Below are 13,637 nucleotides of genomic sequence, written 5' to 3'. Positions count from 1 at the left end.
TATTGAAGCAAACTGAGGAGGTATTCCACAGTACATTTTCACAAACTCGCATCCATCACACAAAAGTGCCTGGACATGCTTAGCTTTTCACAGAGGGGCATTTATTTCAACAGGACGGAGCTCTGCCTGTAGAAGAAGCACATATGCTTGGTCTTTTCATTTTCAAAATCACAGTCTTTGGTTCTGATCCTACAGGCAACCATGAAGCTCCTGTAACTTGGCTAAATCCTGTTTTCTACATATGCAAGGGTTGTCTTGACAAACAGCTCTCAAGGTATGGACAAACCCTGGAAACATTCTGCATGTGCATAGCTTTTAGGTGGAGGTATAGTTAAAGACATCACCTTATTTGATCCCAGTGGATCTAGCCACAGTTGCAGATTTGTTTTTAAAGACTCTTTATGTTGTCTGCAGTTCTTTAAGCACATTTGGGACATTCAGAGTTACTTTCAGGGGCTACTAAGGCCTCTTTCTGTATGAAACAAGACAAAGATAAAAGAAGGGGGTGAGATTTCTTTGCTTTTTAAGAAATTAGAACCATCGTTTGAAGTCATTCAGTCTCTTCTGTTTGCTAGGCCTTTTCTTCCCATTTTCTAGCAGACAATGTCCCAGTGAAGGTCAAGAGTTAATCAGAAAAAATAATTGGTTTCCTGTGTTGGGGAAGAATTAATGTCATCAGACTGATAGTTGTAATGATTGTAGAAGAAATAAAATAGTTATTGAATTAAAATAAAAATAAAATAGTTATTGAGTCTGGTCTTTATCTTGGGCTGAAGAATGTGTTCAAGTGTGTACCAACTTGAGATTATCTGAAGTAGAGATCCTATGACACTTAATTTAAATCCTGTGGATAGGAAAACAGCATTTTTTTAGGTTCTCTGTTGTAAATCTTCATACAGAAAAGCTAAGGGTAATTGTGACACCACATAACTTCAGGCACCTAGGCACTTTTGCCTTAAGACAGTCTCTTCAGAGGCTGCTTATGGACAATGAGGGGAGCTGAGCAACCACCAGAAGGAATCCAGAATGATTCTAGGCCCAAGAGGAGCCTGTTTGTCTTTGGCAGTTGGAGTGAGAGGCCCTGAAAAACACGCAGAAAGTTTTGCTTTTGTCTATCTCTGAACTAAAGCACGTAACTGGATAATAACTGGATAACGCTGGTTTTGTTTGTCCTTCATCTCTTGCAACAGGCTTAAGATGCCTCAAGGCTGTCTCTTCTAACAGAGACTCGGGGAAGTGGAGTGAGGGCCACAGAAAACTTTGTGAAGCAGCTACAGAAGAGGGCAGTGTTTGCAGTGCCTGGTGGCTCCAGAGGGAGTTTAACACAAAGTTAGGGCCTGAGCTTCCAATGCGCATCTCCACCTTGGTGATGTTTACCTGAACAATACAGTTCTGAGAAGACGCCCTCCTGTTTCCTGAGGAGCTGTCAGCAGCTGTATCACTTTCCAACAGGTAACCTAATTTGAGTAGTTGTCTTGCTCAGTATCTGAATACCCTCTTTCTCCTCCAGCTAGAAGCAAAATTCTCTGACAAGGATCAACAGTCTAGATCCAATACTGTTTATTGAACTTCTGCTAGTGCAGCAATCCCTTCAATTTCTTAGCTGTCATGCAGACTCTCAGAAGGCAAGGAAAGGTACATTTCCCTTTTCTTATCAGATGTCACAGTGGTACCTCACCACTGGGGGTGGTACCCCATTTTGGTGTCTGGGTGACACAGGCCACAGTGCGAGATACTCTGTCCTCCACTGGCTCACACTTCTCCTCCTTGGATTCTTGTAAGAAAGAGCAGAAAAAACAAGTCTTGAGATTTCCTTCCTCTAGGGGCATCAGGCTGGCCATAGCTACTGCAAGCACCCTTGGACAGATCTGCTCTACCATGAAGTCTTAACCCACCTACAGCTCAGGAGGCTCAGACTGGGTCTGGTAGAAATAACTATCCCCATCCTGAACTTTTAAGCAGTCCTCTGCTTGGTCCCACATGCCAGCAAAAAGCAATATTTGAGCTAAATTTTAATTCAAGTTCTCTTCAACCATTTGTTTTTTCAAAGCTGTGAGGCATCAAGCTTTCATTGTCTCCAGCCAAGAGAGAATGTGAAATGGCCCCAACAGGTGCTGGGGAGAAGCATTTCAGAATCAGCTCATAACTCAACAGACACAAAGTAAATGTATTCAATAAATATTTTATTTTGACACATAGTACACATTCGTACTTTAAGCAAATACTATAGCCAAAGGGATGCTTACAAAGAGATTGACACAAAAGAAATAGCAAAGCATAAAATTATCATTTTCCTGAACAGAGAGATTTTTGTACTTGGAAGAATTTTTATATTCTTTATTGAATACCATTCATGTGCTCTGTACTGCTGAGAATCCATAGCCAGCCTTGGGATAAATATTTTCAGAGCCATTTAATGATTTGGAGACTAAGGCCCATTGACAGTCAGTAGTTATTAGGTGCTTTTGATGGTGTTACCTGTCTTCTACAGTCCACGGGGTTCACTATCTAAACCCTTCAGGTCATTAAGAGACTTTCCATTTAGTTCAACGGCTCTACGCCAGTCTTGCAAGGTGCTGTGACCTCTCTATGAGGAGGTGGGAACCTTTCTGGAACAAGAGATTGGTTTGGACTAGGAGAGAGAGTTTAATTAAGGTAATACAAGGTATTTTTAAGTAGGCAACGCTCACTGCTATGATGCAAACACCAGTGGTGCTAGAATAGTGTTTAACACGTATTTTGACCTTTCAAGTGAACGACGAAGAAAACCAGTGAAACCAACACCACCAATTTGATTCAAACTGCTGCAGTCTTCACTCGCACCTTAGTTAGGGAAAACTCCAGTAATCTTTGGCAAACCTGAAGCATTCAGTCAAGATTAGCAAGGCAAAAAAAAAAAATGACTCACCTTGTTCTCTTCTGTCTACTCAAATTTGAAAGAATCTGGGCTGCTTGTTGTTATGAAACCCAACCTTGTGTGGATTCCAAGCTGATGAGCACGAGCGCCTGAAAATATCAGAAAACTGTGGTTTAGCAAGAGAAATAGAGAGTGAGTGGAGGAGCCATCCTGTTGATTTTGGAAGGAGTGGCAAAAGTTCCACTGACTTCAGCTGGGTACGAGCCAGGCCCACCGGGCATAAAATTCCACTTGGCATCTCTTCCATCTTCCACACACAATACTGACAGGGGTCCTACAGACAAAATCTAATTGATTGTGGCACTCAGACATCACCCCAAAATTGTTCCTTTGTGGCAGAGTTTATCCCCGTGTAAAGATTCAGCATGAATAGGACTATGAGAGACTTGGATGCTGCATAAACCTTGTTTTGTTCCTCCGCATAATTGAATTCCACCCTTGGAGAGTAAGCAAGGAAGTCTGCTTCTAAATGGTTCGTTTTCTATTACAACACATGATGGATGCGTGTTTTCAAAGTATTTTAAAGGCATGTGTGCATTATACTAAAGAAAGGTGTTAGTTTGGTGGTGCTGGAAAATGAAACCTTGGATTTAGCCAGAGATAAGAAAGAGCCCTTTAGTATTTTCATAAAATCTTTGGTCGAAACACAGATGCAGCAGGATCCTATGGCTTCATCAGCCCCCTGCACCACAATTGTTTCCTAACAGCCTTTCACAGAGTTTAATACAGAAGAGGAAGATCAACTGGATGTGAATATCGAGCTCCATGTGCTGAGAAAGGGTAAGTGCTGAGACAGTGCTATCCTTGTCGTATTATCGCAGCATCCACAGACTGAGAAAATGAGGGCTTCTGGAAGGTAATTCACCTGAGGAATTTGACCTTTATCTTGTTATTATGCTAAAATATGGCTTCACCATACATAAAGTGGACTAGGACAATTGGCATACCTATTGATAATGAGACATCATGATGTTGAAACACTCGAATGTTGTAGATTATTATTCTCCTCTTCGTTTCACACATACACACACCTGTTCAGAATGAAAATTGGCTAGCTATACATTTACTAAATTTCTCCAATAACACAGAAGTTTTGTAGAATAAAGCAACGAGTTCCAGTGGCAACATATGTGCTCAGCTCCTGCTTTGAGATCGAAAGCAGACAATCCCTACAGACCCCAGCGTGGGGATGACAGCCTGACAAAATCACACCCCGTACTTACTTTTGTGTCACTGTAAAAGCTCTGAGTAAAGCTGGAGAATAAAAGAGATGAAACCATTTTAAATAAGCATTGGTATGCTAACAAAAGCAGCACTGAGGTTTCACCAGCTGGGTCTTGTCTTGGGAAGATGCTGAATGGTCTTAACAGGGAAGGTAGCAACCACACAATTTTCTTGGTGTCACAGATGAGCCAAAATGCAACAATACCCTTGGAGAAAGTACATTATTATTCACAGTAATGGGAAAATGCCCCAAAGTGTCTGGGTCGTTTCATTAAACCACTGCAGTCAATTACATAAAAACTACTTTGGGGGAAGGATTCTATACCTATTACTGGACTTAAACCGTAAAGGAGTGTGGATGTGAATGAATTATTTTTTCCTTTGTATAAAAGCGCTACTGAGGTTGTGTTCAGCATAAGGAGAAATTTTGAAACAAGATAAGTAATAAAATAATCCAACGGGAGAAACAATAGGAGCAACAACCATCAGAGAGTGAGCAGAGTGAAAAACCAATGCAGAGAAAAGATAAAAAGAGAAGCAAAGGTGGTGAAGAAAAAAATATCCGAAGTGCCCCACGTTCCTATCTGAATGTGCCTTGGAGGATAAGGGGTATTCCAGCCTTTCAGGAGGCAGAACAACTCAGCAGAAAACTAAACACAGAAGCAGCCGCCAAGACTTTTTCTCCTGTGGGCCGTATTTATAATCAGAAATCAAAACAAGTTAATATAAAGGCAACGATGACAAAAGAAGTACAAACAAAAATCCCTAGCTTGCAACCACCTACTTCAGTAGCAGAGTTTCAGCGTACGATATCATTCCTGCACTCTCATTTTCCTAGAAGTTATTTTCCTATAGGACTCGGGACAGATTGGTCCTCACCTGAACTTCAAAGGAGAGGTGCTCGCTCCCTAGCCATCCTGCTACTAGGAGCCTCCCAGGCACACGCTGTGTCTGTTGAGTGATTTAGAGGCACTGATGTTCAAAGCCATTCAGCCAGCCACAAGCTGGCCCACCTTGCACTGTTTTGAGGCCATTGCCGTCAGTTCCTTTGGATTGGCAGCAATACTTCCCTCAGAGAATTAATAATTGTAAAACATCAGGAGTTACCAAAACTAGCAGATAGCTAAAGTGATTCTTGTCATAGCTTCTGGGATCTTTTTTTTTTCAGTCAGTTTTTTTTTTATCCAGTAGATCGGTCCATATTCCATGTTCGTATGTTGTGTATTTTAATGGTGTGTTTGATTGTTTTCCCTGCCTATTTTGGAAATAAGATAAAACATTCCAGAAAGGGGCTCGCCAATTAAATGTTCAAAACCATAAGGAATAGATGTTGTAATACCTGTGCTGTTTCTTATGCTGAACAATTATTTAGGAAAATCTGCTGTATTTAGGGTATGTTCATCCCTGTGTGCATGGGAAGAACCTCACAAACATAGCACGTGATTGTACACTTTCTGTAACTTACCCCTGGCAATAACCTGTGTTCAGACATCTATGCTTACCCCATCTCCATGTATTTAGCTCTTTCTGCTTATAAACTTGTATAATGTATATAATGAAGCTCAGTCCAGTATTCACTCTGTAAGTATCTTAACAGGCACGTGGGACTGTGGAGACCTGTTTTGTGTTGGTGGGCATTAACTTAGATCATTGTACCTGCAGAGAAAGTGCTTGCCAACACGTATTACAGCTCCACACTCTACCCTTGCACAATCGGGTTCTGCCTGTGTGTGGTTAGAGGCCCTGCAATGAAGCACTGCCATTTCCCTGAAAAGGAGAGCTGCATGTGGAATCAAGTGAAGCCGATATTTTTACCCATACAATTTTCCTCTTGCCAGAAAGCTGGTTGGATTTTGTTTTGTTTTGGTTTTGTTTGTTTTTATGAGAATGTCCATGGGGGAATGTCGTTTCCATTTAAACTTTTATTTTAATTTATTTTGGTAGTAAATGCTAACACTTCAGTGAAGATAAAGATGCTGCTTGGTATATGTTGCCCAAGAAATATGAAAAATTTCTAATGAAATGTATTCATTTGCAATTGGAAGGTGAAGGGATTCCTGTCAGCCATAATGTGAAAGACTAGGAGGATTTGTCCTTAAGGAAATAACACCTCCCACATCAGTTAACACTCTAGATGGTAAGCAAAGGAAACAGAAGAGGGTGCATGGTCACAGTTTCTCCTCCACTCATCCCTGCCTGCCTGTTACACCTGCATGTGTGGAAGCAAAGATGCTGAGCTCTAAACTATACAAATCCCATCCTAGCGGCAGAGCTTTGGGAACAACCCCATGCTCCCCGACACTGATGTGGTCCTTTCCAATAATTTCAGCAGGGTTTGGTACAGGACCAGGTCACGCAGCACTGCTAACTTTGTGCATCAGTATGTGAGGGTAGACAGAGAATGCTTCACTTTTATTTTATTTATTATTTTTTTTATAAATCACCATCTTATCTCGTGAGTTTTCAAGAGACTATGCATGCACAGAGTGTTTTAAATGCACATTTTAAGAAGTTGTTTGCAGTTGACTGAGGAATTGCACCGGTGCAGGACCAAACCAAGAGTGTGAACAAGCGAGCCTGAATGCCAGTTTGAGCACAGTTTGGTAACGCTGAAAACAGAAAACTGAAAGCATTGTAAACACTGAACTCATTCTGTCACAAGGACCAGCTTTGGGGGATTCCTGAGCCAGTTCACAGGGTGCCCATAAGAAGACAGAGATGTTTGGGGGTTTTCTCTACAACAAGGCTGGGGAAAACTCAGTTTGATCTCATGCTTGAGCACCATCTCTCAGCATAGCTTGGAAAGAGCCATCACTCCTCCTTGTGCCTCAGTTTTCTACCTGTAAAAGAGATGTAATAGCACCTACTTTCTCACAGGTTGGAACAGCTGTGAACGTACGATGACTACAGTTTGGAGACAGTAATCCACAGGTGGGCACCATGGGTAGGAAAAATGGGTGTGGGACTGGACACTGATACTGAACCTCTGCTGCTACTGGAACGGAGTGAGGCTTTGGTAATGCCTTAGGTAGAGCCTCCTCTTCTCTCTGTCTCAGTGACTCACGCCTCCAAGGGCTTGTTGAGACCTTTAGGTTCCTCACACCCCACTAATGCCAAAGCAGAGGCATCTTGTGCAGCAGTGGGCAGGGACCATGTGTTGAGTGAGCAACCCGCTGGTGGCTTCCCCTGCTCCGGACCTGATCTGCTGAGTGACCTTCCCACACTGCTCCGCTTTGTGGCCAGTGTCAATACTCTGCCTTGTGAAGTTATTTGTCCGCAGCAATGGGGTGGCTTTGCCCCTCAGGGAACACTAGCTCCACCCCCACCAGCAAACATCACACACAATGTTTCATCCTCAGATAAAAATGGCTTTGTACCCCTGAAGCATGAATACCAGAAGTGTGTTCCTCTGACTGAGGATGTGGCGACGGGCTTTCACGCAGATGGGTCAGCGAGGGGCAGGTTTTGTTTGGTTTTCAGTACTTCGTGTACCCGCTCAGAAGCACAGTGGAAAAATGAATAAATAAAAACAATCAGAAACTTGAAAGCTGCACAAGCAAATGTACCAACCAGTTCCTTCAGTTCTGTCCAGTAACACAAAATCAGGGTGCAGCCCTGGTTAACTGCGAAATCTGAGACTTGGTCTTCAGTCTAGTTGTTGCCATCTGTACTCCAAAATAAGAGATCCTGACAAGTACTTACAAACTGGTGACAGCAGGAAAATATCCCCCTCTAGTCAGCAAGAGTTCTGTCATTGCTATTCACACTGTCAAGACTTCCCTCACTGATTGTTAAGTTTTGGAGCGAGAAACGTGCCTGAGCACAAGGCTCCAGCCTCACAAGCAAGACAAGGAAGGACAGAGCTCTGAAGCTACACCGACACTTGTTTCTAGGCAGATTGTCTGGACAAGCCAAGATCGTGCCAAGGCTTAAGCGTATGTGCATGAACAGCTCCCTCAAAGTCAGGAGATGTGTGTATAAACCTCCCTTTGACCAGGACCTCGGTTTGGATGTAAGGCACTCGGGTGATTTCTGAAATAATGCGTATGTATAGGCAGGAAAATTGGAATGGAAGCAACAAGTCAGCGTGGAGATTTAAGACTGAAGGGGAAATGATTATTAACTTAATCTAAGCTCTGCTGAGGATGCACAACGTGAGTTCATCTCTGTAGAACTTCCACACAGTCAAGTATTTAAGGTTTCTTTATGAACACCCCTCACAGACAATAAATCTCACCCAAGATTTCTGCATGTCTTCCTGCAACTTCCACTTGAAAAAGAATGCAGGCAGGGCTATGCAAACCACCAATGTCACAAAGCCCAAGACACGAATCGTTTCCTTCTTCCTCTTTTTTTCTTTTTTGTTTATTTCCTGGAAGGTCTCAATATCCATCCAGTTTTGTTTCCCTCCCTACGTCATTCTTCAAAGCTGGTAATCTTCCTTCTAAAAGCAGTTCCTCAAAAAGGGAAGGCTAGATAAGGTCCCCTGTCTCGAGGCTCCACTGGATGGGATGCTTCTTCCCTCTTTGCCAGCAGCTGAGCTTGGGATCCTTTGTTGTATTCCCCCACGACTACCACCTGAAGGAATAAACCACTGATCCCTGTTCTTGAGGCCTTCTCTTGTAGAGATGGACGAGATCACCAGCAGTGCTCCATACTTGCCTAGATATAACGAGTTAAGAGTCAAATACCATGCCTTTGAGTGGCTCAGTGACTAATGCATGCTCTTGTTATTTAGGGTCAAATGGTCACTTGCACTGTTTACTTTACAAATGGTAGCAGCACTGCGCTGCCAAAGAAGCGTGCTGTGGTCTCAAAGCCAAAGGAACTGCAGGCATGGCAGCGGGGCGACGGGACGTGTGTCTGCAAAGCCCAAAATCCATGAGCATTCGGGCTCACACCTCATAGGTGCTGCTCTTCCATTCGAGTAGCTGCAGGGAGTTGGCACTTGTCAAGCACGGGCTCAATGACATCCTCTTCAGTTAAGCAGTGGACTTATCAGAATATAAATGTTTTGCTGCTTGGTTGTCCTTGTTCTCCTAGAGAGAAGGAAATGCACATTCGTGAGGTAGTTCTGGAGTCACTGGCAGTGTACTGGAGGTCCGAGGAGGATGCTACAACGGACCTGTCGTTTCTTTAAAGGACCCTGAACATTTATAGAAAAGGGCAAACAAGCAAATAAATTAATGTTTGAATAATTCCAGATACGGAGATAGGAAAAAGAGGCCCTTGGGTGGCAGAAGGAGAAAGCTACTCAGTAGCACTGAAATGTATTTAAGGGGCTAGCAAGCTAAAACTGAAAAAAGACTTCCAATTACATTTTATGCTTAAAGCAGTTAAATAATATTGCAGCTTGCATGAGAGTTAGAGTAAGAACTGTAAGGTTTGAGAGCATGGGGCTGAGGAAAGCTGCAGTCCTTCGGCTCAGCTTTTTGCAGGGACTTTGTCAGTAAGTCTGAAGGAATCCTGCTTTACGGGGTGTGTGAGTGATGGACCTGCGGCTCTCTTGCATGTCACCGGCTTTGGAAACCAATTTACTCACACAAGACTAACTCAGTGGGCTACATAAAGTCAGGTGAGCAGGTCTGCCCTGATGTACATGTATTTTGTAATGCAGGGCTCTTGTATAATGACAAGGAAAATCTCCTGAGTTTAGAGCTGAGCTGGCAGTTGCTTTATCATCGCAGACATCGCATATTTCACACGCGCCAGTGTGTTAAGTAGTTAACATGTACTCACTTAACGCACACCTCAGTGTCTTGCGGAATCAGAAGCAATCTTTACTGAAGTGGTAGGCTCAAACAGGCCTGGATGCTCTGGCTAACCTATTACTTCTTCTGAACCAGGAAAAATGGTAATAGCTCGTGCAGGTGTAGTACTATTTCTCTGAAAAAGGGAGGCACTATGAAAGAGACAGAGAGCATCAGAGAAAGAAATATACAAAGCGATGCACTGGGAGTCAGAAGCCCAGATTTGATTCCTGACTTTGCTGCTGCCATACTGTGAGATTCCTGGCAAGTCAATTCATCCTTCAATGTTCCCTTCCTGCCCTCCTGTCCAGTCTGTTAAATGAACTGCTGGCAGCTCAGGCCAGACATTGCTTGTAGGAGCTAACGTCGCAGTAGCTGGTTTTGTCAGAGGGTTGCAGTTGTTACTGCTTGGCTAGTAAAAAGAGGCATAAAAACAAGGAAAAGAGTTAACTGGAGACAGTGGGAAACAGGCGCACAGCTAGGGAACGTTTAGAAACAGCACCTAGAAATTACACAGAAGAAAATATTCCAACAATCTTAATGGTGTGAAATAACAGGAGTGAGGAACAGGAGCGAAGAAATGCAGTCCCCTACGGAGAAACCAGCAGAAGAAGTTGGCCCCTTCTCTGGCTTCTGTTGAGTTCTCGAGAAACTGAAAGTGCTCCTAAAAGGGGCTGAGGTGGGAACAACAACTTCCTGAAAGCGTGGTCCTCGGAGGATGGCTATTCTGCACTGCTCCCGTGGCTCCATGCCTAGTCTGAAGCAGGTAAGTCTGAAGTCTTTCTCCAGCTTTAGTTCAGACAAAAAGCCTCCTCCCTTCGGTGCCTGCACATAAATCGCTATTAATGTTACCATGTTATACAAGTGCATTGGGGAGGAAAACAGGCCCTCTAATGCACTGTCCGGTGTTTTTAACCTGAAGGATGCCACGCTCCTCCGTGGGCTGCGGGTGGGCACAAACCACAGGGGAAAAAAAAAAAACAAACAGAGGTGGGACAGGCTCCGTAAGGCTGCATCTGCCTCACCCTTTCTTCCCCGTGCTTCTCCCCAGGCGGCGTGCAAGGCTTAGCGCAGATGAAGCATATGCTCCCAGAGTTGCCTTATGGCCTTCCTCCCCGGCTCACATGACAACCGTCACTTGTAGTCAGCCATGGTAGCAGCTCAGAGGGATCCAGGGCCTGCAGGCTCGGGCTGCAGCTGGCTACTCCGAGCTCCCTCGCTAGTGTCTGAGTGCGTGCGAGCTGGCCGTGGAAGCGCACATCCACCGCAGCCACCGGTGGCCGGCCCCGCTCCGCAGCCAGCAGGTAGCTTCTGCCGGGGGCAGGAGGAGGAGAGAAAGTGTTAAACGAGGGTCAGATGCAGGCCCCCCGCTGCCAGTGAGCTCCTGAGCAGGCCCCAGGGGAAGGGAACAGAACAAATCCTGATTACTCTCATTTATATCGATGCCATCCTTTTCCCAGGCGTTATTAAATAACAGCGAAGCGAAGGGAAATATGTTTTCTCCTTTTGACAGGGCACAGACACGTGGACACTTTCATCTTTTATGTTGTGCCACGGGTTAATTAAGAGGGGTCACGCGTTTGTGGGCGGGGGGAGGATGCTCTTCTGTCACCTGCGTGCAAAATGGGCGAGTCCAAATGAACTCAAGCGAATGCCACAAATGTGCATCTTCGAAGCCCCAGATCTGGCTGCATGGGCATCTGCTCTATCTGCACTGAAACACACCAGCTTCAGCAGAGCTCTGACTGCACGCATGAGCATGTGTGAATAGAGCGCAGCGTAGGGTCCAGGCCTCATGCTTTTAAACACTGATACCAATTACACAGAAGTGTCAGCCAGGCGACACTTCTCATTTAACGACATGAGTTTCTGCAGGAAAATCTGGAAATGCAGCTTGCGCAAAGTCTGAAGCCAACCAAGAACCAGCAAGCATCTTCAAAAAGTTCAGCACGCACTGGCTGTTCCCCGAAAAATTCCTCCGAGACTCTGGCTACCACCTTGTAATTCTTGATAGCGGTGACTGACTAATGCCAGAAATATCTCTGAGTGGGCATGCAAAGAGATTAATTTGCTTAAATCGCATGTAGAGAAATGGAGGAACAGAAATATTTACTACTCTCCCATCCTCTCCCTCTCGGTGTTTGCAGAATGCCCTGGATTGATAGCCCAAGAAAACACAGCCCTCTCTTTCACTACTGACGCAATGAATCAAAGGCAGCGGAAAGTCGAGCATTTTATTTTCTGACTATACCGGTGTACCTTAGCTTACTCATCTCTCTTAAACGGTGACAAAATACTTGTGCTTCTCCAGGCCGAATACGTGGCTGGCTGCCTTGCGACTCATGGAGCCATTGGTAACTCTGCAAAGTGGACGTGCAACAAGATTCTTCTAATTCGTAGCACTGTTGATCCATTTTGTGTGGCTATAAACAACTACATTGCATGCAAGGTGTCCCTAGCTTGACCTCTCCTGGGCTGGAAGGGCATCAAACGTAACAGAGAGTCCTGATAAAGAAGAAGTGGAAGCATCCTTTAAAATGAACTTCATGTGTGCTAACAAGCACCTAAATCACGTATATTGCCCAGTAGTTACCTACACCAGCAGGACTGTAGCAGTGAAGAGGTGTGAGCGGCTCTGTGGTGTACTTTTATTAAAGTGAGTAAAAGAAGCCAAGAAATGAGGCACCCATGCCGAGAAGGAAGGAACTACACGCACCAGCTGTGCTTTAACTGTCCGGCTTGGGCCTCTGACTGGCAACTGCTTGTGCATACGGACAAGGTGCTGCTCACCTTCAGTTGCAAAACACCTCATCTTCTACAGATGATAGGAGGAAAATCTGCCTGAAAACGAGGCCACCTCTTCATATGTGACCAGTGAGTTTTGTGGGCCTTGGCTTGCCGGTGTGCCAGCCTGTGGCACCTGACACGCACCTGACTTCCACAGGACGGATGCTCAGTTAGTGCTGGAAATTAAAAATATGAGGCAAAACGTATTAATTACAGAGTGTGTTTGCTGTGATAGTTGTATGTTATTCGGGCAGCGGCTGTCCCACCCCTCTGTACACCACGCCGGGTGGAAGGCAGCTCGGGGTAATTTCTCACATCTTCGCAAAAACCGCGCGGGCCGAGTTGGAAACGCAGACACAATTTTGTGCTTGTGCTTTACTTCACCACTTTATTCAGACATTGGAAATGCTACTGCACGTTATTTAACATAGCTGTGCTGTAAAGAGAAGTAAACAATGGGAGGATGCTGCAGCCAGCCGTGCCCAGCGGGGCGTGCTGAGGACGGGCACGCGTGGGGTGAGCTGTGCGGTGCCCCCGGAGCTGGGTGTGTGAGGGGAGAGGGCTGTGTGTCCTGTGGGAGCGGCCAGCCGCGTTTCGGCGGTCGCTGCCCCTCGCTGTCACGCCAGCTGCAGGCTGGGCTCCGCGAGGGGCTGGCGGTGAGTGTGTGCCCGGGGTGTGCCCGGGGTGTGCCCGGGGTGTGCTCCGCGGGCACGCCGGGGTGCGGGGCGGCTCCCGCAGCCGGAGGGGAGCTCTGCCCCTCACGCTCCGGCTGCGGGACGGGCGGGCAGAGCCCCGCGGCGAGCTTTGTGCGAGGCGAGGAGCGTGAGCAGGGTAACAGCGCGTGTGAGCGAGCGAGCGTGAGGAGTGAGTGTGAGTGTGCGAGCGAGCGAGTGAGTGTGCCAGCGGCTCCCCGGCGGGGCGCCGCGGGTGTAACGGCGCCGCTGAGTGGCTGTCGGGCC

The 13,637-nt window shown here is 45.6% G+C and overlaps 1 protein-coding gene and 1 long non-coding RNA gene across 9 annotated transcripts in view; both read left to right on the top strand.

Moving 5' to 3' along the window:
* Window positions 1-9,410, top strand: part of LOC137862349 (uncharacterized) — a 40,549-nt gene extending 31,139 nt beyond the window's left edge. For 3 of the 5 annotated variants that reach the window (XR_011100205.1, XR_011100203.1, XR_011100191.1), the window contains 2 exons: window positions 196-274; window positions 1,191-9,410. This is a non-coding gene — a long non-coding RNA (uncharacterized lncRNA). The remainder of the gene's footprint in view (window positions 1-195; window positions 275-1,190) is intronic. The other 2 variants (XR_011100202.1, XR_011100196.1) reach the window with 2 other exon arrangements.
* Window positions 9,411-13,366: 3,956 nt separating this feature from the next.
* The window catches only part of BBX (BBX high mobility group box domain containing), a 147,872-nt gene continuing 147,601 nt past the window's right edge, over window positions 13,367-13,637 (top strand). For all 4 annotated transcript variants that reach the window (XM_068694080.1, XM_068694013.1, XM_068694084.1 and 1 more), the window contains exon 1: window positions 13,367-13,509. The gene's annotated coding sequence lies outside the window, so the exon portion shown is untranslated. The remainder of the gene's footprint in view (window positions 13,510-13,637) is intronic.

This window comes from Anas acuta, chromosome 1 (genome assembly GCF_963932015.1).
Source record: "Anas acuta chromosome 1, bAnaAcu1.1, whole genome shotgun sequence".
In the NCBI taxonomy this organism is placed as follows: domain Eukaryota; kingdom Metazoa; phylum Chordata; class Aves; order Anseriformes; family Anatidae; genus Anas; species Anas acuta.
This window is presented reverse-complemented; position numbering and strand designations above follow the sequence as displayed.